Source organism: Peromyscus maniculatus, chromosome 6, assembly GCF_049852395.1.
Source record: "Peromyscus maniculatus bairdii isolate BWxNUB_F1_BW_parent chromosome 6, HU_Pman_BW_mat_3.1, whole genome shotgun sequence".
Taxonomy (NCBI): domain Eukaryota; kingdom Metazoa; phylum Chordata; class Mammalia; order Rodentia; family Cricetidae; genus Peromyscus; species Peromyscus maniculatus.
The window spans coordinates 78670529-78691907 of NC_134857.1; the positions used below are offsets into that span (position 1 = coordinate 78670529).

At 39.8% G+C, this 21379-nt stretch overlaps 1 protein-coding gene and 1 long non-coding RNA gene across 6 annotated transcripts in view; both read right to left on the reverse strand.

The window, feature by feature from the left end:
- LOC121826335 (uncharacterized) overlaps positions 1-21379 on the reverse strand; it is a 187933-nt gene that overhangs the window by 56940 nt on the left and 109614 nt on the right. The window lies entirely within an intron of this gene.
- Positions 1888-15332, reverse strand: LOC143273924 (uncharacterized). Its single transcript, XR_013052256.1, has 4 exons — positions 15021-15332; positions 7718-7820; positions 2569-2724; positions 1888-2471 (listed from the first exon to the last, which is right to left on the reverse strand). It is a non-coding gene; the product is annotated as an uncharacterized LOC143273924 (long non-coding RNA).

Below are 21379 nucleotides of genomic sequence, written 5' to 3' on the forward strand. Positions count from 1 at the left end.
TGGGATCCACACCCAGCTGAGGAGTGGGGGCCCTCAACATATTTATAAGGACAGTGTAATTAGCTATGGATAACACATGGAGGTGGTAAAGGGAGAAGCTTTGTAGAGTGGTTGAATAAGGAGTTGAGAAGATTGCCTTAGCAGAAGACGCATCTGTCACTTCTTCTGTTGGTAAATTGATACCTACTGTTTACACATATTGGGAGTCAAATCTGAGAACATCAGTGAGTCTCCTAATTTCAGATTCAAGCATTTAACCCTGAGGGCACCTCTCCCTGATGACTGTGGTTGGTTCATTAACGTATTGATCATCCCACTGGTCTCTCTGGACTCCTACAGAATACCTGAGAGCCTTGCACCCAAAACTTGTGCTCGTATCTAAATTGGGGCCAAAATGAGTATTGCATGATCTTACAGAAGACAAGAATGAAAGAAGACAATGTCCATAAAGAAAGTCCCTTGGCCTCTGTGTCAAGTATGTTCTAACTGGGTTCAGCAACCATATCTCTATGGCATAACTATTTGTGGCATGCATGGCTTCACTCTTCAGTGTCTCCAGTTGTTGGCTTCAAGTCTCCTCTACAGGTGTTCCATGTTCTTCACACCTCTAACACCATAGGTTTATACTGCGGCCAATGCTTCACCATCATAGCCTCCTGCATCACTCTCTCAGAGGCTCCTTATAAGGAATCTAGCTCTGCTACACATTACTCTGAGTTCACAGGCTTTCTTTAAACTCTAGGTAGAGGGCTCCAAGATTCCAGAAGTCCTGCATTATATGTGCCTGAAAAACTAGCATTATATGTATGATGCCAGGTTCTGCCGAAAATTCCACCAATTGTCAGAGCCTCTTGGACCAAGGCTGCTGTGGCCTCTAAGTGTCTGAATCTGGGAAAGCACATCCATAGGCAACCATCTTTGAGTACAGCACCCTGCAGCTCTCTCACTGAAAGGACTTTCAGATGCATGCTGTTTCACACAGTGGAGTCTGTGGTCCAGAAACATGGGGTCACAATGAAATATTCTGTCCCAGATTAGTCAAGAATTACTCAAAATTTTTACAATATGAGTGAAGCAGAGACAAATCCTTTGTCAAAACCAACACAGGTGGTTTCTGGACCGATAAATAGTTCACAATTCAAAAGCTACAGTTCACATTGAAATTGTACTCTACTATCCACACATCTTTGGCATTTTGGTCTTCTTATCTCCCACTGATCATGTGTTAAGATAACACAGCTTCCAAGACAAGATTCCTCTTCTTTTGTTTTTATGTTTTGTTTGTTTTTTGTTTTATTTCTTTGTTTTGTTTGGTTTTCAGTTTTTTTTTTTTAAATTTGGTTTTGTTTTGTGGGGGGAGTTTGCAAGGTCAGAAGTTGGGTGAGATGTCACAGGGAGGTGAGTGGGATAGATTGTGTGATGTGGAATCCACAAAGAATCAATAAAAGTTAAATCCACATGCGTATGCCATTCCAGGAATTGTCTAGCTTTAGGTGTCACCATGAAGCATGAAGCAGAGAGTACAGTTAGATGCAGGGCTAGACTATGGTCTTCAAAGCCGCCCTACTACAGTTTCCCAAATGCCGTCACTGGCATTCAGCTTCTAGCATGGGTTGTTTATATACTTTTAGGCAGCTTTATCAAGAATCAGGGGCAAAATAATTTGAGGGTCTGAAGAGACAGCCCAGTGATTAAGAACACATGCTACTCTCACAAAGGACCATCTTCTGTACCCAAAACACAGAAAGCGGCTCAGAACTATCAATGTACAAACCACAGCTCACATCTTAAAGGAAATAGGGGGTAGTTTGTTCTGAAGCCATTTTGAGTGACCATGACCTGGAACAAGGATTTAGATAATTCCAAATGGCATGTTCCAGCTTGAAAGCAGTTTCACAGGCTTTTTAATTGTTTTACAAAACAATGAAAGTCATAAGTCAAGGCAAATTTAAAATACATTGGTGGGTACACCAGAAAGGCAGGTACAAGGAGAAGTGGGGTGCTAGTCTATAGACCTCAGATGCTATTGGATTACATTCTTAGCTCTTGGATTGGTGAAAACTAGTGTTCTGCTAAGTTAATAGCTTTTAAGAGATTTTTACATATTATCACAAGATGTTAGTTATAAGTTAATAGCTTATTTATTATCATTAGGTGTTTCTTCACATACAGAGTGGCAAGAAATGGCTGTCTCAAAAAGCTAAGACTAGCCCAAGATAAAGTATTTAGCCCCTGAACCTACAAAATTCCAGTCTCTCCACAGGATTGAGATGCCAACTGGTGCATCAGTCTCTAGACACAGACTCCTCCAGGAGTTCTTTGTTCCAACCAGACACCTTCCATTGGGGACTTTTCATTCACACAATCATCTGTAATTCCAGCTCTAGGAAATCCAATGCCGTCTTCTTCTGGCCTCCAAAGGCACCAGGCACACGTGTGTGGTGCACAGCCATATATGCAGGTAAAATACTCTGTGTAAATTAAAATAAGCAACTCCTTTTTAAAAATTTGATCTTGTACAAGACATTTTACACTGTATCTGTCTAAAGTGAAACAAGACAAAAGTACCTGGATGAGAGCACATGAAGGATGAGGAGGTGGCCCAGGCGGCAAGTCCAACCAACCACTCACCAGCAGCAGCCTCAGGCCCAGCATCCCCATGAACCCCAGGATCAGGCCCGTCCAGGATGATCAGGATAGACAAAGGGGGGCTTTCTCTTGCATCTGTAAAAGGAGCTGTCAGTGAGAGGTTCTGCAAAAGTGGAGAGGACAAACACAGAAGACAGGCTTCTCTTGTTTCACAAGCAGAAGAAGCATTGCCCATGTTCCATCCAAATTCCTGGGCTGCCACTCAATTTTTCCCTCACAGTTCAGCAAATTTCCTGACCAGAAAAGAGCAATTTTAGGCTTTAAGGTTGTGGGAGAGCTATCTGACAGCTATAACCTGGTGTGCATGCTCCGTTTCTCCCAGATTTGGGCACCTCAGCTTCCTGTACCACAGCCCTGCATTGGAATATTTGCTGGTGTGAGGCACAGCAGCAGTGGAATGACATGGTTTCCTAGTCCTCCCCACACCTGTCTAGGAGGGTCAGGAGACCTCTCTAAGGACTGTGGAGCTGAGGGCTTGGGACCAGCCCTTTCCCTGGTATCAGTTGCCTACTTGACTGAATGTTGGCTGATGTCAATAGGACTGCCTGGCATTCCTGCAGTGAATTCTAGGTGTTTCCCAGGTGACGGTGTGTGGGAGCCCGTTATCAGGTTCCTCGTGGCTTTACCCAGCAGGTCCGCATAGGGGATGATTAGGACCACGGGCCCGAGGGCAGGTGTCTGAGATGGTCTGCACTTGGCTGTGCTGGGGGGAGGGGGGAAGGTCTTTTGCTCCACCCCTTGCGTCTCTATAAAAACCCTGGGGCACAGACAGTAGGGGGCCCTCTCAAGGCTATCCTTTATTTTCTATCTGTTTATCTCTGCAATAAATCCTTCTAATATTTCCTGCTGCTCACACTCAAGAAAACTCTGGGGATCTGTGGGGTTGATGGGTAAACGCCCCACAGAATGGTGCCATGAACAGGGACTAAAGAAAAAAGAAAAAGGGACTAAAGAAAAAAAAGGGAGAATGAAAAAAGGGGAAGACAAATGAATAGGGACTAAAGATAAAGGAAAATAATAGTTTTATTACAGAGTTTTTGGCGAAAGTGCTGAGTCAGCCCTGCCAGTGGAAAGGCATGCCGGTGTTATGGAATATATATATATTATTGAGAGGCAGGGGTTTTATCCTGGAGAGAAAAGGAAAGTGGACTGGAAGGATGTCTGATGCTGCAGTGAAATTCTCTTCTGTCAAAATTTGCTGTCTTCTATCCCTTTCTCAATTTCTGTGAAAAATAAGTATAAGGTATAGGGTAGTAATATAGTGTAGGAAAAACTTTTAAGTGTCAGATCGTGTAGGAAAAAATAAGTAAGGCAACTAGACAGAAAAACTCTTCAATTTTCTAACTTTGGGGGCTATGAAAGCAAACTGGGGGAAAATCTTTCTTTGGGCTTTACGGGTAGTAAAACTCTTCTCTGAGCTTATGGGGAAGAAAGTTTCCTGTGGAAGCTTTTGTCCTGGAGACAGCTGAAATGCTAAATCCAAGTGGCAGGAGAAAGTGATTTCTCCCTGAGGCAAAAATGGGGGTGTAAGAAGTCAAAGTTTAAAGTTGGGAAGTTTTGGGAAAAGTTGGTCTTTCTCTATTGGGGAAAAAAAATCTTTCTCTTAAACTAAAAGCTTTTCTTGGAAAATTTGGGGGAAAAATCTCTCTAAAAAGCTTTAATCTTTCTCAAAAGCTCTCTTAAAAAACTTTAAAAACTAAAGCCTTAACTTTCTCAAGGACAAAAATTAGAATCACCTGAAGATATTAGTATGGGGACCACCTGTGATTAGCTCTAAGGGAAAACAACAAACTTAAGACAGAAAAACCTAAGTTCTTTCAAGCTTTAACAATCCTCCCTGCAATGCAGGAGGCAGGGACAAGTTTCTAAAAACGTCTTCTAAGCTCTGTCTCTTCAAGCTAGTAAGAGACAGTGGGTCAGAGTACCCTGAGGGAAATGCTTGGGAGAGTGGGTGAAGAGCTACAGAGAGCCCAAAAGGGCCGGAAACTTGACCTGAGAAAAGCAAAAAGCCAAGCTTTTCAGTTACAGCCAAGCTGAGGCATCAAGGGTTTTGTTTGAGCATTTCAGAATGAAAAGGTGCTCCTAATCATCCTAATGCAAAGATCCCCTGAAGCAATGTAAACTGTTAGCATTATATCCTCACTTCTGACCAAAAACCCAGAGGTGACTGGCCAGAGTCTCTGAGTTGGAGTGCATTTTGGGGATACTAGGGTTCCTGCAGTCGTAAACTTCCTGGAGCACAGAGCTGAGGCAGGAAGGTGCAGGACCCAGGGGAAGATTGCTAATGAACAAACAAAACTAAAGCCGGTGGGAACGGCACAGTTATCTGCTTTCCTACAAGTCCCGGGTTGATAGGTCCACAGCTGTAAAAAGAAAATCTGAGAAAAAGCTTTCCTATCAGAGAAAGGACCATTCTGGGAAAACAGTAAAGCTGAACTGGGTCTGAAGCAGTTGTGCTGCTCAGTCAGAACGCTGTCTGGGGAAAGAGCCCAGCCAGGGCAAAACAGAACTATCCAGGAGTAAAGCTTGCTTTTCTGTCAGAGAAAGCACCTCTTTGAGAAAAGCTCTGTTGTGGTGGTAATCTAATTATACTGAAATATGATTTTGATTGTATGTTAATAAATAAAGTTGTCCGGGGGTCAGAGCTATTAGAGCCATAGCAAAAGTGTGGCGGTGGTGGCACACGCCTTTAATCCCAGAACGCCAGCCTTTAATCCCAGGGAGTGGTGGTAGAAAGCAAAAAGATATATAAGGCGTGAGGACCAGAAACTAGAAGCATTTGGCTGGTTAAGCTTTCAGGCTTTGGAGCAACACAGTTCAGCTGAGAGCTATTGGGATGAGGACACAGAAGCTTCCAGTCTGAGGAAACAGGACCAGCTGAGGAACTGGTGAGGTGAGATAGCTGTGGCTTGTTCTGTCTCTTTAAATAGACTAACAGACAGGAAAAGGAGCTCTCATTCGGGAATCTGGGACACCGCAGGCGGAAGGGTGAGATTTTGGCTCTGAGCTCTGACCTCTCGGCTTTCTCCTTTGCATTATTTCTGTGTTTCTTATTTAATAAAACGGTTGGTTACATCTATACTCTGTTTCAACTGACTCCCGATGAGATGAGGGAGTGTATATAGCCCTAAGGGTTGATTGCCTCTGGCATAAGCTCTGTCCTTGAGCACCCAGACAAGCAAACACAGCCCACTGGGGGACTGGGGCAGGTGAAGGCCTGATGATGCAAAGCACCTGTCCTAATGGGAGTTTAGAAATGGCAAAAACCTCCCTTGTTAGATTTTCAGTCTGTACGCAAACAACACAGACCCTGAAAACAAACGGACAAAAAGCCCCTACCTTCAGTATCAGGGAAAGCTGCCACTGTAGTGTGGGAAACTGTTTCTGGGGTAGAGGGGATAAACTGAGACCAAACTGGGAACTGTCTGGGAGAAAGACTCTGAAACAGAAGGGACAGATACCTCCCCAGAAAATGCATGACCTGAAAAAGCTGCTAGAATTTGTGGCAGATTTGGGGGGAGAAAAAAAAGCCCCTTCCTCCAAAAGCAGCTAGCAGAGGAACAGAGCCTCAGACAGATACCTGGAGCTCTGCATCTGGGGTTAGGGGGTTGAGGGTGGGACGAACAAGCAAAATGAGATAAATCAGTGGGAGAAAATCTCTCTGAAGGAGCTATGGAAAAGCTGTTGTACATGATCTTGTTTTTCACTGACTGGCTAAAACAAACACAAGCCCCGAGGAAAGTTGCTATCAGAAATGCCAGCCTCAATGCGCACTAACGAGGAAGGTGTGGTTCTGATGCGGGGCCAGTGTCAAATGAAGGAGAGACACCTGTTGAAGCCAGCTGAGGAGAGAATAGGAATCTCCCAATGTGCCATAGCTGAAAATGTAAAATGCTTGTTCAAATCTCCAGTTGCAAAGGCAAAAAACTTTGTTCAAACCTCCTGGGCAAGAATTTGTAAGCAAGTCTGGTAAAAAAAAAAAAAAAAAAACAAACAAACAAACAAAAAAAAATTAGAAGTTAACTCTCAGACCGAAAAAGAAATGAGACATGAAGTCCAAAAGCTAGCTTGCAACAAGGGACTGATATAAGGGAAATGCATTCTGGGAAAGGTAGTGTTTCCGCTAAAGATGGCGACATTGCCCTGAAACACTTTAGTCAGCATGAAAATACTTTCATGGTAAACTTAAAATACAGCTTTTAAAAGAATAAGGAGGAAAATCGTCTAAGAGTTTAAGTGTCAGTTCCAATGAAAAATTGAAAGGATACGGAACTAGGTGTTTCGAGGTTTGGGGCTCCGTTGGTAAAATGCCTTATTTACCCTAATAGCTGTGCAAAGTTTTTACGGTAGTTGGATGACAAAAAGCTAGCTTTAAGAGCAAACAAGCCACTTTAAAAATCCTTAAGAAAGCAAGGGAAAGCAGTTTATACACTGAATGTTGTCTTAGATATGAAGAAACTTATGTTGAAATTAAAAAAGTTCTTTGCCGTTTGAACAAACTGCCTGCAATGAGCAATTCCTTTGCAAATCTAATAAGGAGACAAGGAAACAGGCATTCAAAAAGAAATGACTGCTTTACAGATGGAAAACAAACTTCAGAAAATCTAGCCATCTTACAAAAGAGTTGCTTTACCTGAAAATTCCTTATAAGAAATCAATGCTAAATATCACAGCTGCTGATAACATCAGGAGTTAAAGCTAATGAAGTAAAAATACTAAATCCTGAAAATGCTTTTTCTCAGAGTAAGCTAATGAAGGATACATTTCATGAAAGAACATCTATGTTCTTGACTCCTTTGAATAGTAACAATTTTGGTGAATATATTGGAACTAACAATCAAGTCAAAATGTTTCTACAAATTCAAGACGCTATTCACAAAAGAAAGCTGCCATGCTTTGTGGGCCATATTAGAGCTCACTCCAATCATCCTGGTCCTTTAGCTGAGGGTAATGTGATGGCTGATAAGTTAAAAAAGATAGCAGCATTATCCCAAGTGGAAATGGCTCAACAGTTGCATGCTTTTCATTATCAAAATAGCAAAAGCTTAAGAAAGCAATTCAAACTTACCAAAGAAGCAGCTCGTCAAATAGTTAAACGATGTAGGGTATGTCCAAAATATTTTCCTGTCCCTCACTTAGGGGTAAACCCTCGAGGTCTTCTTCCCAATCATCTATGGCAAATGGATGTTACACATATTGCAGAATTTGGCAAATTAAGATATGTACATGTGATCATTGACACTTATTCAGGATTTTTAATGGTTAGTGCACAACCTGGCGAAGCTACAAAACATGTCATTATGCACTGCTTGAAGTGTTTTTCGTATATGGGTTTACCAAAAATTATTAAAACTGATAATGGTTCTGGATATAGTAGTAAGGCATTTCGACAATTTTGTACCCAATGGGAAATCATACATAAAACAGGTATTCCTTATAATCCTCAGAGTTGTAAAAAGGGCTCATAGCAGTCTTAAAATACAACTTCAAAAAATAAAAATAAAAAAGGAAGAAATTTACCCTCAATCGCCACATAATGCATTAAATCATGCTGTTTTTGTTCTGAACTTTTTGAATATGGATGTCTATGAACAGTCTGCCACAGATAGATTTTAGCACAGTGGCACCCAAGCGACTTTTGCTCAAGTGAAATGGAAAGATCCCTTCTCGGGATTATGGAAGGGTCCTAATCCTTTGTTAATATGGGGTCGAGGACATGTTTGTGTTTTTTCACAAGAGGAGAATGAAGATTGGTGGTTACTGGAACGTCTGGTAAGGAGCGTGGAACTAAGGAAGGGTCAGCTCCAACGACATTTCCTATAAAGGAACCAAAATGAAAGTGGCTCAATTAGTATTTCTGAGGTTTTGTCACTGATGAATGCAAACAGTGAGGAAATAAGAGTTCTGAGCTGTGCCATTTTGGCTTTACTAGCTCCTTTAGAAAAATACCTTATATCACCTAATAGCTGTGCAGTATTTGGCGACGAGCTTTACAGCAGCTAAATACAGTAATTTCACTCTTAGCACGAAGTGAAATTTTTCGGTAGAGCAAACCAAGAGTACTGCTGTAATAGAAATGTTTGTCTGAATTGAAGTACTTAGGGGACTATTATGAATTTGGGTGAAGGGACAGCCTCTAGTTAAAAACCATCTACCGCTGACAGTGCATCTCTGCTGGTTCCAGAAAGGCTGAGAGAACTAGGCAACTTTGGGGTGTGGCTTCGTCCTGAGAATGTTACAATCCCCTAGCAACAAATATCACAACTCTATAATGACAACATTCACTAAATCCCAGTGCTTTATAACAAAGCTGACTATAAACTCTAAACTTTAGAAATGATGTACGTACTTTCTGTCTAGTTAAGAGAATCTTTCTAATAGAGATGGTGATAATAATTAAGAGTAAGAAGTAGAAAGACGAAAATAAGATATGTTAGTTTGTAAAAATTCTGTCTTGTTAGATCTGTGTTAAGAAATCTTTAGGTGTTTGCTAAGTTAAATATATGCTAATGGTAGCCCTATATACGTTTGTAAAATAGATCTATAGAGTTCCTTTAAGAATATAAGCTTGCAAGAAGTATCTAAGGCAGTCTTAAGACATGTAGTAATAAGCTTGTAAAAAGTAAAGATACCAGTTGTATATAAGAAGTAATAAGAAATATATTTGCTAAAGTTTCCTTAAAGTATAAATAAATAATGTTAATATGTTATATGTGAGTTTTAAAAATGTGTAAATGTTGAGTGAGTTTATGCTTAAGCACATGTTATGTGAGTTTGTAAAAAAGTGTAAATGTTAAGTGTGAGTCTATTCTTAATGTATATGGTGAAAGAACCCGAGATACAGAAGGTTAGTGTCCTAGTAGACTGCAAAGTAGGCAGTCTGAATGGTTTCAAAAGCTCCAGAAGCCGCTAAGAAGCTAAGAATGGCAGACGCCAGAACCAGCACAACAAGGCATCCGCAGCTGAGATCCGTGGAAAATCAACACAACACAGAAAAACCTGAGCTGACATCAAAAACGGTGCAGTTTAGAATACTACTATACCTAAAAAGGTCTCTGGCTTAAGAATAAAAGCTCAGAGATGCTTGTTTGAACAAAAATTGTTAACAGCAAAAAGTTTTGGTTGAAAAAACATCTCTTCATATTTGGAAGTGAAAGCTTGATACCAGAATTTATTTCTTGTTTGAACTTTTTGAACTTAAAATGAGATAAAATTACAAAAAGATTTTGGTTATGGATTTCTCATATTTGGAAGGCTAGTACCAGAATTTAATATTTGAATTTTAAGACTTAAGAAATGAAATAAACAATAGAGATTTCATTGCAATGGGACAATTTTGAGTAGTGACCTAGGAACGGTTTTCTGGAATTGGGTTAAAAATGGAACTGTTTAAACAGAAAAGTTTGGGTTTTCTAACTAGGCTTGAGATTTTGCTTAAAATTATAAAGAAAAGGGAGAGTTAATATTCCTTAGTCTATTTAATTGAAATTGTTGTTTGAGTGGATTAATGTCATGTTTTATTAGTAAGAAATGCAAATGGGGTATATAGTAAGAGACTAATTTTAAAGTGTGTAAAGAGTTTTATTAAGAAACTGCTTTTGGATGTTTTGCTAAAAGTTTTCAAAGTGTTAATGGTTAGATTGAAAATATTGCTTTTCAATATGGGTTTGTAGGAATTGTATAAGTTTGGGTTCCTATAACTAGGTTTGAGATTTTGTTTAAAAAATTATAAAGAAAACGAGGAGTTATGAGATTGAATTATGTTCGCAGAAACCTATTGATATTAATGCACCCTGGTTTTGTGGAGTTAAGGAAATATTTAAGTTTGATGTGAATACGTCGAAGTTTTTCCTATGTTCTGTTAACAGGAAAATTCAAATGACTGAGTTAAAGTTGTAAGACCGAGAAAATTGTTAACTATATATAGCACCATATATGCTAATTCAAATGGTTCTGTTAAGAGTTTGCTTTGAGTTGTAAGATTGAGAGAATTGTGACTATGTATAGCAATATTTATGTTAACCTGTTAATGGTAATGATGAAGCTGAGGGATTCTTTAAGTTGGTAGTCACCTTAAGAGTTTTTGGTTTAGATAGGGCTTGAGGCAGCTAAGACTGCTATAGTCACCTTGGAACTAATTCAAAAGAGAAATGCCATCTATATCATCCTCTACTCCCATACTGGGAGGTGTAACAGCTATGGAGATTGCTGTAAGCCCTTAATAGTTATTTTTTATATATATTAAGAAAGGGGGACCTATGGGAGCCCGTTCTTGGATTCCTCGTGGTTTACCCAGCAGGTCCGCATAGAAGATGATTAGGACCACAGGCCCGAGGGCAGGTGTCTGAGATGGTCTGCACTTGGCTGTGCTGGGGGAGGAGGTCTTTTGCTCCACCCCTTGCATCTCTATAAAAACCCTGGGGCAGAGACAGTAGGGGCCTGTTGGAAAAGGTTCCAGGCCCTCTCAAGGCTATCCTTTATTTTCTATCTGTTTATCTCCGCAAGATTCTCTGCAATAAATCTTTCTATCTAATATTTCCTGCTGCTCACACTCAAGAAAACTCTGGGGATCTGTGGGGTTGATGGGTAAATGCCCCACAATGGTGGGTCTGAAACTCCTTAGCAGCCACTGAGCATCACAGTTGGCACACACACAACTAGAAAAGTCAGAGCCTTGATGGAGACCACAGTCTGCTGATACAGATCTCTGCCCTCTTCACTTCCCAGCAGAACTCTTTTTCCTTTAGGGAAAATTGTCTTTGTCCGTCTGTCTTCAGCAAAGGGAAAAAAAGAAAAAAAATATCCAACCCTCCCCATGTCTTCCTCAGAAGATAGCAATCTAAGAGGATCTGGTCACTGCCCCTTCCCTCTCAGGTTCCTAGAGGTTAATAATGACATGCTTAAAACCCTGAGTCTTCACTAATTTAAAATGTTAACCAATGGATAGCATATGAAGGATACCTTGGAACTGAATAAGGACTTGTTTCTGGCCCTGCTTCATGCTATCCTCCCTCAGGTCAAATATCAAAAGTCAGATTGATGGCTTGTGAAATCACTCACTGTAGAGGGTTTGGACTGATGGCTGGCAGGGAACAAAATCAACCTTCACCTTCACCTTTAGACAGGATTCAATTCCTGTGCCTTGCACCTGGCTCCACCATAGATTTATGGAGTGAACTCTGCTCTGGGGCTATGAATGAGGTAATAATGATTTGGACCAGGAGATAGCTCTGTCACATCTAGTAATTAGTTCAGGACATTATGGATCCTTGTGCAGATCTGTATCCTCCCAGGTCATTCAAATAACATGTCCTGTGCTATGGAGTGTGTTGTGAATAAAATTACAGCATTGAACTACCTGCAATGATCTCATGGTCTCCAGTCCCAGACACTATGTGTCTTTCCACCTAGGAAACCCTGGGTATGTCTGGTTTCTTCCAGGTGGTGGTGCATTTGAAGCTCTTTCCCAGTCCATACTACAAATGGAAAGTTACCCTGAGTGTTGTGGAATATTGGTAACATAGTCATCTTTGTATACACAGGGAATACATTGCCACCCCCTCACTAGTTTCCAAGACAAGCTATTTCTTGCTATTGTGACAAGCAGGGCACTGGATGTATGCAGAGTGAGCAAACCCTGCCTGCATCTCACAAGGGCAGCTGCAAAGGGAAGCACTTTGAAATGTGCTTTGAGTCAGAAGAGCTGACCTTGAAAGCACAGGCTGGCTGCAGTGAACTAACCTCTAAGTACCTGAGGGCTCTGAGTGAGGAGAAGACTGCAGTGCCAGGCACTAGACTGTCCATCCAGAGGTTGGCAGCCTGTGCACCTTCTACCACAAGGGAAAGGGAATGGAAGCATCCAGAAGGAAAGCTGAGGAGAAGAGGAATGATGTCGAGAATCTGTTCTAGTTGGTGAGCTGAGTGGGGAGAGGAGTGAGAGAGGAGAGGAGGAAAGCAAACTGTGAGAGGACAGACAGAAGACAAGGAAAGCCTCCCAGGGCTGTCTCCCAGGCCTCTTCTTGCCTGCCTTGGTAAAACCAAAACAAAGCAACTGCACGGACCTTACTTATGACCTCCCCATTTGGAGAACATATGTGAAAGGAAGCCTCTAGTAGCCCATAGGCCATGCATGGGAAACCCTACAATGTATGTTCTCTTTTTCCATTTCCCTAAGAATATATGGAGCTTATGGTTTGTACTTCATGTCCAACAAAGAAAAGACGCAATTAATGAACTGATCCCAAGGAATCTCTATCCCCATTTGCCAAAATAACCACCCAGGCTACATTTATAAGATTATACGTTTTTGGTCCAGAGTGATGGCTCAGTGGGTAAAGGTGCCTGTTTCCAGGCCTGGTCACCTGAATCTGTCCTGTGTTCCACATAGTAGAAGGAAAGGACAAACTCTCAGAAGTTATCCTCTGATCTCCACACATACTTCATGGTACATACATGTGTGCATAGACAGATCAAACCTAGGTGCTAATACTCTGGAATCAAACCACGTTTGAAATTTGCAGGAACTTCACTAACATATCCCCCTTTTTATATGCAAACATTAATTATATTGGTGATTATGTAGCTTTGCAGCACAAATAGCCTTTTCTCTATTCTGTTTTACAATCTTGTGAAGTAAGCCAAAACACATTTTAAAGCCAACAAAGATAGTATTGCTAGCACAAGTGTAACACTTGCTAAAACAAGAACTCTATTAAAGTCATTCATAGGGCTGAATGACGGTATCATATCTGCAAGGCTTTCCATAACATCCATTCCTGTCATATCACGTACCTTGTTTGTGGATGTTTCCTTAATTTCTTGCTGTAAATCATAGTCATTTGAGAAGAATTAGAGTGACCCATCAAAAGCATCTTAACCATTTCCCAATCGTACTTGCTATCATTGATGTTAAAAGTGCAATATAATAGGATGTAACATTCCAATCACATTTTAATGTTATCTGCTCCTTCGATATTTTTAAGTGATCTCCCAACAATATAACAACTTGTCTCAAATCAGCTAATTCATTAATTATCTCATTATCTATTTTATTTTGTTCTGTCCAAAGTTCTGCAGAATGCTTATGAGAGACTCTAATGAACTCAGCAGTTTGAATTTTTTTAGGAGGGCCACTTTGATTGTTGCAGTAGTAGCAGTCAATGCAATAATTCCCAAAACAAGAGCAATAATCTGTAGAAAAATTTCTAAACAGTCTTATTAAAGAAGAAACATAGAGCCAAATACAGGGGTGCAAGCTGTAGAGATCAGAGCAATAGCTGCCAACTAGCCTTAGCTCACAACACTGCTGTTGCTTCCCAAGAGAACTTCTTCCTGTCCAACTTGTGCCTTTATTAACTTGCTGTTCTGCCTTCTCATTGGCCCTTAACCGAGCCCCCACACTTTCTCATCACTGCCTGTCTATACAAACCTCCAGGTCTCTATGGTTGGTACTGGAATTAAGGGCATGTGTCACCAAGCTCGGCTGTGTCCTTGAACACACAGGGACTCTGCCTTCCATGTGATCTGATTAAGGGCATGTGCTACCACCACCTGACTTTGGTTTATGGCTGGCTATGACCACTGATCTCCAGGCAAACTTTATTTATTAACATACAAATAAAATATCACATTAATATGGTGGTATTTTATTTGTACTGAAATGTGATTTTATTTGTATGTTAATAAATAAAGTTGCTTGGGGATCAGAGCTAATAGCAAGCCATAGCAGAGCTGGGCATTCGTGGCTGACACCTTTAATTCCAGCACTTGGTAGAAGAGCTAGGTAGATCTCTGTGTGGTCAACGATACAGCCAGCATTGGAGACACACGCCTTTAATCTCAATACCATAGAAGACCTGGATGGCTGTACAAACAGGCAGTGATGAGGCAGTCATGTATTTGGGTTTACAACCAATTAGAAGGCAGAACAGAAAGACTAGATAAAGACAAACACACAGGAAGTAGCTCCTTTTCAGAGAGGTCTCTTGGCTTAAGAGGCTAGCTGCAGCAGGCGGTAAGGCTCTTAGCTCTGATCTCTTCGCTTTCTTCTTTGCATTGGTTCTGTGTTTCTTATTTAATAAGATGGTTGGTTACATCTACATATTTTAGCACAAACAAAATATGACCACAGTCATTTAGGCTAAATTAAAACCATCCTTTTATGGCATATGTACCATTACCTTACTTGCTACTGAAGGAGCCAGGATAATGGCACCCTAATAATTAGAGCATCGCTTGTGAATGCTCTAGCCTGCATACCTGTATAAATTCTAGTATGTCTTCAAACTTAAACTCTGAAAGTCTATACCTTCTTAGAGCAAGACCAACAACTGGGATACTGGTGAAGTTGTTGAGGCCATGGCAAAACTCACCTATGATGATCCTGGTACAGAAGCTCGCTGAAAGAATATTAAGAAGAACACTTCAACACTTCGAATGGTTAGACTGATTATAGCAGCATGCAAAAGAATAATCAGGTCATTAAAGGTAAGATCTACACCCTTGGAGGACTGGATCAGGGACACATTAATGCTGAGTCTCATGACGATGATGATATGTGGATAGGAAAATCAATTTCAAAAGGTTTGAGGAATGTCAGATGTTTGGGGTGTGGAAAACAAGGTCATTTGAAAGGGGAGTGTAAACAGGGCATTCCTAGAAAAAATGTTTATTCCACAAACAATGGCAACATAATGTCCCTCCTTTCTGGATTATGCAGAAGGTGTGTGGAAAGAGTAAATATTGGACCAAGGAATGTTGATCAACAAGAGACAGACAAAGTAATCCTTTGCCTCTATCCTTGGGAAACTCCCAGAGGGGCCTCATGCAGGCCCCCATGGCAAATTCAGTTCAGACCTTTCCTGCCATCATAGAAGAAACCCCTACTTCTATCAGAGCAATTAAATAATCAAATGCCTATTAAAATAAACCAGGCATTTATTGGAATAAATGAGTAGTGTGTTCTACTCATTTTAAAATGAGCAGTTCGCCCATTTGGCAAGTGACTCAAAATAAGTTTATTCGGTGTTGTCCAATCTTCATTAATAACTATCAGGTCTGTGAAATCTCTTGCAATGCACTGGAATAATTTTTTTTCAGAGCCAGTCCTCTTCTGTAATAAACATGTGAATCTGGTATAACTGTTGAGAGCTGTTCACAGACTCTTATTATTCTCCCATTAGGTCTATCTGATGTCGTGATGAGAATCTTAGGAGATGTCTGTCTGTTCAAGAAGGAAGCAAATTCATCTGTAGCTTCATCATAAGCAACGTCTTCATCATTGGGGTCTACCATTTTTTATCTTGTACATGTTGATTGTCAGTGGTCTAGGGAACAGGCTTTGGTGGAGCCTTTTCACCAAGCATATTTATCATCTTTAATGTTTACATTTCTTTTCCATGCTTTAAGAGAGTGGAAGGCATTTGCTAATTTCCACAAGTGAGTCTGAGTTAAATTGCCAAATTGCAGGAAAGGATTTGACGTTCATCTCCACGCCATTGAATAGATTCATTAACAGAGGAACTAATTTCTACAGTTCCACTCAAACCATACTGCTGCCATCTTAACTTTGAGTGAGAATGATTTATTTGAAAGAAGCCATAAATCAATGATTTCTCTATGGGAGATATTAATTAGCACTCAATATTTCTCTCACATTTTTGCCAATCAGATTCCATGGTGGTAACCCTCATCTCACCAAAGAGTGGATTTATGGAACTAGTGACACTAATCTCCTGTCCTTCAAAACCAAATGCATGAACCAATTAAAACTTACTATGATAATCCTGGGTAGTATTGATTATAGATAGCTATACTTGAAAGATTATATTTAGACACTGAATTCCATTTCTCATACAAATAGGAACTCCTTGTACTCCCACAGTATAATTTTTAATCTCTTTACCCTCCTCCATTGGCCAAGTAGGACCTTGGTTGTCATAAGGACCAGGTAGCCAAGAAGATTCATTAACCATCATAGGAATATTCATAACTCCCCAACTTTTGGCTAAGTTAATTGGAGGATTAGGGATAAAGGTCCAGTAAGTATGACCAGTCCCCATTACCTGAGTAGTTACCACAGACAGCATAGCAAGGAACAAAGTTGTAGCATTTAGAGGTCTCTGAGGCATTTGAATTATCACTTCCCTTTGTCACACCAGATTTTAAGCTGTCCTCAGGTGGGAGAATTAGCTGTTTGCTCCAAAGGCCTTCTGCATTTTTTATTTCCCAGAGGCATCTCAGCCAAGGTATCCATGAGACTCCTCTTGCTCATGGCAGATTTTTATCATTTTTGATGGGATCCACAACCTTTTATCTCCTGTGAAAACATAAGCATACCCTTAACCCTGTCTTAACACTTTCCCTGGTTTCTATTTTGATGTGAAAACATTTATAATACATGGGCTGACTCAATTTAGCAGGGTTTTCCACCATCCCATGTATTTCAGTTGCTGTTGTCCCTGTTTCATTAGCGTTTAAAAAATTTTCAAATTACTAAAGCAGTATGCAGTCTATCCCTGGGGATGCTCATGTCCCTCTTCTGTTTAATAAGCGTCTCCTTTAGAGTGTAATTAGATCTTTCAACAAATGCTTGTCCTGTAGGATTACATGGTATCCTTGTAATGTGTTTTGTATTATAATGCACAAAATTTGTTATATTTTATTGGAAACATAAGAGGAGGCATTATCAGTTTTAACTTATATTGGTATGCCCATTATACCCGTGGTATAAATGTGTAATTATAGAATCAACATTTTCAGAGCTTAAGGCAGATGCCCATTGTAATCCAGAGTATGTATCAAATGTATGATGAACATATTTTAATTTTCCAAATTCTGCTAAACAAAATATATCCATTTGCTAAATTTTATTTCTTTATGTACCTTTAGGATTAGTTTCTGCAGGTAAAGGAACTTGATTATACAAAGAACAAGCAGGACAGTTTTTTATAATTTCCTTACCTTGTCACCAAGTATTGGAAAATTTTTTCCTTAAGTCCCTATTATTAATGTGATGTTTCTTATGAAACTCTGAAATTTCCAACATATTTCCTATCAGTAATTGGTTAATCTCTTTATTTTCTTTTTTGAATGGCCCAGGCAACCCAGTATGAGATAATATGCGTAATATGAAATGGGCAATTCATTTTTCAGCTTGCATGTCTTGTAGTACAAATAATAAAGTTAATTCTGAATTACCAGGAATAAGTTCAGCACTTTTTATATGCAATACAACACTTTGTGCATATCGAGAATCAGTAATTATATTAAGACATTTGTTAAAGTCTAATGAAACCATCGTGATGGCATATAACTTTGATTTTGTAAATGAGTCATATGGATTTTGAAGTACTTACTGGTTTCCTGCTTTATAACCAGCCATTCCTAATTTATTTGCATCAGGATAAAATGTAACAGTCCCAGAAATAGGTGTTCTTTTTATTATGAGGGAAAGTATCTAACCAGTTGATTTAATTAATTGAAGTTGCTCTCTTTTTGGATTTTTGATATTAATTGCTCCTAAGAAATTACTATAAGCTCTTTAACAATCATCATTAATCACCCACATTTGCATAATTTCATCATTAATATAGGGTACTACAATCTCAGCTGGATTCATTCACAACAATTGACGGAGAAACATTTTTTATATAGGTCTTTAACTTTTTACTTTGTCTGTGAGATAGAAAAATTCATTCCAAATTCATTCATTGTTTTCTCTCTGCATAATGAACCCAGTAGGGGGATGATTGGAAGGTACAGTTATGGAAATACATTCAGTTGTGAGGTCTAGTAGATCTACATAGGCATTCTGTAGGTTTTATTCTACTTTACAATTCATTAAGAATATGTAATTGATCTCTTTTAATCTGTACTCTTTGTTTTGATACTCTTCAGGCATTTCCCCAACTTCCTACCATCAAGGCTTCCTAAATTTCCCACAGCTTTTGCAAACATCACAACCAACTGTGGACCAGTGATTCAAACACATGCACCTACAGGGTATGTTTCATGTTCAAAGCACAACTGTTCAAATGATACATTTCCTGTTCAAACTTACCCCTGATGACTAATAGACAACTACCTGTGGTTCAAAATACATGTGTTTCTATGTCCAAAGTCCACATAGTGTCAACACTAGCAATGATGTTCTAAAGTCTAAAGCTTAAGCAATCTCTTAACTATAAACATCTATTAAAAAAATCAAAGAGTTTACATACTTCAGTACACAAAGGCACAGAGTAAACATTCTCTTTTTGAAAGAAGAGTTGGGCATGACCAGAGCAAAGCAAACTGAATCATAGAGGGCACACATGGAGTCCTGGGGTCCTATATCTGACACAGACTTGTGATGAAATTGTTTGTGCTACAAAAGGGCTCCCTTCCCTGAGCAACACCTGCCGTCTCTTCAATTTAGGCTTGTTTGTGAACACCCAGGTTTGATCTCGTGTTCTCAGAAAATGACTGCTGAGCCAATGCCTGGTCTTGATGCTGCTTCAAGCCAAAAGTCTCCAAAGGGCATCTACATTTAGGGAATGGTTTGTGGTTGTTGGACGGGACCTCACATTCTTGGGCAATTAATACTTGATTGGTGACACTATTTGGAGAGTAGCCTTGCTAAACGAAGTGTGTCTCTAGAGAAGGACTTTGAGAGTTCAAAAACTCACACCAGTTCCTCATTTGTTCTCTCTGCTTCCTGATTGCAGTTAGAGACATGAGCTCTCAGCTGCTGTTCCAGTTTCCATGCCTGTCTGCCTCCACACTTCCCTACCATGATGGCAATAGGCTCTTATCCCTTAAAAACCATAACTCAAATCACCACTTCTTTCTATAAGTTGCCTCAATTATGGTATTTTATCTCAGCCATGGAAAAACAATCAATAGACTAATTTGAGGGTTGGAGCCCTCTAAGCCTTTTAACATCACACTTGAGCTACATATAAGATTTGGAGTTTGCATTGCTGGGTTTCAGTCTTGATTTAGTCCAGCATTTCATCACTATGCCCCTATTCCCCCTACATAGTAATAGTAATGTATAGTCTTTTCCATTGTATATGAGAAATATATAATTTGCTTTTACAGGAGTTTGCAGGTAAGACATTGCCATGAGTCTGACAAGAGACTTTAGACTTTGGGGTTTTAAAACGGCACCAAGACTGTGAGAGACTATGGGGATTTTTGAAGTTATACTAAATGCATTTTTTTCACTATGATATGGCCATAAGACTATGGGGAGGCCAGAGAGTAGAATGAAGAATGTGGTAGTTTGAATTAGAGCCCCACCCAAATCCCACCCCTCATATTCTTAGGCATCTGAATACTTGGTTCCCAGGTAGTGATACAGTTTGTGTAGGTTTAGAGGTGTTAACTATGTCATGGGGGAGGGAGGGCTTTGAGCTTTCAAAAGCCATGAGTTATTTTCAGCATACTCACTCCACTTCCTGTTTGAAGATCTAGGCGTGAGCTCTCAGCTGGTCCTTCTTTTTGCTGCAACACTTCCCCATCATGATGGTGATGGACTCAACCTTCTGGAGTCAGAAGCCCCAATGAACCCCTCCTTCTATAAATAGCTTTGGTCATGGTGTTTTATCACAGCAGTAGAAACATAACTAAACAGTGACATCGCATTACTCTTTTCCAAAGACTTTTCTAGAATTTATTTAGTGTGTGTGAATGTTTTGCCCACATACATGTATGTATAACACATGCTTGCCTGGTGCCTGCAGAGAGGTCAGAAAAGGGTTTCAGATTCCTTGGAACTGGAGTTACAGACAGTGAAGAGCTCCCATGTAGGCACTAGGAACTGAACCTTGGTCCTCTGCAAGAGTAACAAGTGCTCTTAACCACTGAACCATCTCTCCAACCTGGACATGTTACTCTTGAAAGTAAAATTAATTGTGATTCTGATGAAGGCTTGTACTTATGGATTAGATCAGGGAAGAAAAGGTTAAAAATAGGGCTGGGGATTACAATAACTAACAATATTTTTAAAATGTAAACCATATTTTTTCCTAATCTTGTACTATTTAGGTTCCTTTTTCTTTTAAAATTTACCACCATGTACTTAATTTAGTGGCTAAGTGGGAAGCTGGTTGTCTCTCTGTATGCATCTTATGCATGCCATTTGATTGGTCAGGCCCATTCAGTGAGGATTTTGCAGAATATACAAAACAGTCAGTTAATTCTTTATTTAAAATACATGAGAGGAAGTTGTCAGTAAAGGATGTTGATTATATACTGAATAAAAATATATGCCTATTTTTTCAGCTTTAAAGAGGTCCACAAACTACTAAAATGCAAGCAACTTCCCTTCCTATATGAGTGATGAGGACACTGTTAGAAGAGAAAGTTGGGGTTCCCACTATGGGGTCCTAATCTAGTAAATAAAGGAAACTTGAAAATGATGTTATTAGAGTCTAAAAGAAAAACACCAAGGTAGGCAAGTTGTAAATACCAGCACCTGCCAGCAGGAGGGCGATGGAGAACAGACAGAATGAAAGTTATGCTGTCTGAAGTAAGCTGGCATTGTCAGCAATAGAAGGCAGCAAACACATGTGTGGTAGAATGTGGGGGCTTCGTAAAATGAGTGAGAAAGCCCAGAGAGCAGTAGGGAAAGCATGGCCAGGCTTTGACCAGTGTCTTAGTTAGGTTTTCTATAGCCATGAAGAGACACCATATCCACGTCACTCTTATAAAAGAAAATATTTTATTGTGGTATCTTGTTTACACT